The sequence below is a fragment of the Zingiber officinale genome, chromosome 1B, assembly GCF_018446385.1.
Source record: "Zingiber officinale cultivar Zhangliang chromosome 1B, Zo_v1.1, whole genome shotgun sequence".
NCBI lineage: Eukaryota > Viridiplantae > Streptophyta > Magnoliopsida > Zingiberales > Zingiberaceae > Zingiber > Zingiber officinale.
In genome coordinates, this window is record NC_055986.1 from 93,502,804 (window position 1) to 93,506,775 (window position 3,972).

At 35.8% G+C, this 3,972-nt stretch overlaps 1 long non-coding RNA gene across 1 annotated transcript; it reads right to left on the bottom strand.

The window, feature by feature from the left end:
- Positions 1–890: 890 nt before the first annotated feature.
- Positions 891–2,198, bottom strand: LOC121979559. Its single transcript, XR_006111412.1, has 3 exons — positions 2,145–2,198; positions 1,953–2,029; positions 891–930 (listed from the first exon to the last, which is right to left on the bottom strand). It is a non-coding gene; the product is annotated as an uncharacterized LOC121979559 (long non-coding RNA).
- Between the last annotated feature and the right edge of the window lie 1,774 nt (positions 2,199–3,972).

Sequence of the window (3,972 nt, forward strand, 5' to 3'; positions counted from 1 at the left end):
ATGGTCTAAGTTTATGTTAAACATGTTATGTGACTCATATGATAGGTAGTTGATGATGATGTGTTAAAGAAAAAGAAAGGTTTAAAGAAAAGAAAAAAAAACAAATAAATATATATGCTATAGAAAAGACTTCCGCTGTGTTTTTAGAAGTAAGGATAAGTAACCCCCCGTCAGCTAGAGCAGGAAGGGGCGGGGCGTTACACCTTATGTCTCAACCTTCTCTAGAGTACTGCGTTTTGATGAACTGTGAATAAAGACATAGAATAGATTAGTGAAAAACAATCATGGATGATAAGTGAAAAATGATAAACACAAATATTTGAGAAGATTGAGATTTGAATGTCAAATATTACTATTGATCGAAGTGAATCTCTCTCGATAGTTTCCACTTCTTCAATAATATCTCTCATATATCTCATCACATAAATACCACACTATTTCGAATCTGGTTGGCGAGGACCATATGTTAAAAACAAATTGTAAATGTCTTATATACATGTTTAATTGTTTATAATTTAATCATAAGTAGGCATGCATACCTTTATTACTTCCCATGTAACATGTTTTTTCCCTTTTTTTCCTTGTTTGAATTAAACAATCTTATGCTCCTTTATATATCAATAAGAATGGACATATGAGAGTTTTACTGATTAAAAAAATGCTTAATAAAATTAAAATATGTACTCACTAATCCACTACGTATGTCCAGTCCTCATCACGAATGCAATGACTAAGCGAATATAACAAATAAACTGTCTCCTTATATGGATCAATGACTGTGAGAATCCAATGATAACTATACACAAATCACATAATTATTGCATTCATATTTCTCGAAACAATAAATTAAAACTGATATTATAAGTCTTATATACCCAACATTTTGTGACACCAAAACTAGTTGATTTCTTGATGCTTGACTCAGCTTATCTGCCAAGACATTCATTTAGATAAATTGAGCACAACTTAAAGCATTCATTGAATTTCACTATAGGCAACAAAGCCAATGAATAATATTGTCACTTCATAAATCAAGTTTCAAGAAAATTCCAAATAGAAGAGACCATTTTAGGAATATATTCTACCATTTTCTGTGTTTCTTGAGATAAATGGCTAACACAGGTAACACCCAAGGAAAGAGTAGATAAATCAGAAAGACCATAATATCTTAGCTAAAAAAACCACCACATGTTGGATTAACATCACTATTAGCAGCCTCCCTTAAAAAAGATAATGCAATAATATTAAAAATTGTCACAAGACAAGCATAAAAAAAATGACAAGAGACTTACAAATTAGAAAAGAGTTTGCAGCAACAACGTTCACAGATTTGAAAACATTTCCATTTTAAAGACATACTAGAATAGTTCAAAGCAGCTGCCAATATTATGCAGTCAACCATACCAAGGAAATTCACGGAAAGCTTACTAGTTGTAGATTCTAAATTATATTCAAATGCTTAAGTATAACTATTAAGAAGTATTGTATTAATAGAATTATGGCGTAACAAGTTCAGTCTAGCATTGATATTTCAGTTTAGGATTGTATCCAACATTCTATGCATATCCATGTTAATATTTCAGTTTAGGATTATTGTGACATTTTTTGTACTCAGTGTGACATACTTTCCAGTGCTTCATCAATTTTGTCTCAATTTTCAATGTAATTTGAGTGTTTGTTTTGTTATTGCATCAGTTAAGAATAAATAAGTTTATATATATAACCACAAAAGAATGCTGCTTAAAGTTGCAATTTCGGATTTCATTGCTGCAGATAACACAATGGCCAAAAACTATAATACTTGATTGAAATTCAAGACAACAGCAGTCACACCTGAGATGACTTTAAATAAAAGATATATTTAGAGAACATAAAACAAAACAGTTGTTTCAAATATGGTAAATAAAGCAAAAAAATACCAAGGAAAAACGAATTATGTGGCAGAAGCTTACATTTGCTCTAATTTTTCATTGTTTACAAAATATCCATTATGTTTTGTTGACATTTTGTTTACTTGAAAGTATTCATCCTGCAAAAAATAGCATATTCAATATAATCTTTCAATGTTAAACCAGCAAAAAGAAGAAAACAGAATTAAAGGCATCATTAATCAAATGCAAGATGGAAGACAATCTTTGATGCACCTTCTGATCCAGAACTTAAAAGGAACAAGCAATGCATACAAAGACAACTTGGCTGCCAGACGGACGGTAGGTGCTAGCTTAATTTCTGCTTAGGATATATACTGCCAGTCAGGGCCTCCTAATAAATGGAAAGACAAACATGACTGTAATTTTTTCTGGATCAGTGTTCATACTATTAGTTCAAGCGAACAAACAGAAAGCACAGATGGATATACTTGAGCACAGAGAAGTTGTTAGTCATCCAAGAGGGTCTTAAACATTTAAGAAGTGAAACTACAAATCATGTATCAACCATATATTTGTTAAGTTAGCACAATATTTGTGTTCGGTAGGTATTTGGACAAAAACTAACAAAAGAACAATATGATTTGATGATGATGATTGCTTCTCAGTTCTCTTATCTATTAATCTTTTTTACATTATTTATAAAAAGGTGCCCAATTTCCATTAGAGTTCTTGAATCATTAGCTTAGGATTGACACTAAATAAATAAACATTGCTTAAAGCTAATCTTTTTATGCTGTACTCACCTCCCAACTCATGATTCTTCCCTTTCTCTTGCAGCTCATAGACCAGATCCACAATTCTTTTTTGCTCGGCAGTGCTGAATACTCCAGTATGCAGCTCGAGGACATTGAGGATATTATCGATCTTGTCATTGACCCTCTCCAGGCATATGAAATCCTTCTTCCTGACAACATTCCTAAAGTGTATTTCTTCCCTCTACTCCCTTAACAATCCCGTCTCCTTCTTCGCAATCTCCCTTTTAACTCTTGCTGCTCCCTCAATCGAAGTTCTCCCTGACTCCTCCGTCTTTTCCTCCTGTGCCACAGCCTCCTTGAGCTTGTCTTCTTGAGCCATGTCGACCCAAGACATCTGGATTTGAGGGAACTCCGGCGAAGACGTCAGATCCGGGTCCTACCCAGTTTGTTGGGCATCGGGAAAGGGGGCAGCAAAGCTAGCAGAGGCATAAGATGCCTGATCCTGCGTGGAAGTGGACCCGGAGGCATCCGCGTCGGCTTCAGCAGTAAACCCTAAAGAAGAGCACCATCCCAGCGAACTAAGTAATCTAGCATTCTTCCAAAGGGAAAGGGATGAACAAATCAAAAACCGAGAAAGGAAAGGCGATACTTGGGCGAAGGGAGTCGATGCGGCTTCAGACAGTGGCGGAGCAGCCGTCACAGAGGGATTGGGTGAAGAAGGGAAGCCAATTGGTGAGGAACTCGGCAGCGATCTCCAAGTCTTTTGGATCGAACTGTTGGAGGAATAAATCATCGTCCTCCATGAGCAGCTGTCTTCTTCGTTCAACAAGACGAACAGGTTATGAATCGACGGAGGAGTGCCACCTTTGGCAAAGAAGCAGCAGTGGAAGGTCAAAGGGCCTCGTCGAGCTCAGAAACCAGCTCACTAGGGAGAGAGGAGAGCACACAGTAGTAGATGGCGTGAAGAGATCGAGAATGCAAAGGGGAAAATAAGGCGCCGAAAAAATTTGCGGAGGGAGGGAAAGTAAAATTGTGAGAGGGAAAATGACGGAACAAATAAAGTCAAAGACAACGGTTTTATCAAAACTGTTGTCGTAGCCCCTAAAAAAGCGCTTAAAGACAATGGTTTTAGATAACCCTTGTAAAATGTGTTGTTGATTTAAAAAAAAATTACTCAACGATAACGGTTTTCACAAAACTATTGTCTTTTGTATTTTATGGGAGCTCAAAGACAACGGTTTTTTCTAAAACCGTTGTCTTTTACCAAATTTACAACAGTATCATCTAAAATCGTTGTCTTTGTGGTGTTGTCGTTTAACATTTTAGTTGTAGTGAGCCTTCATACT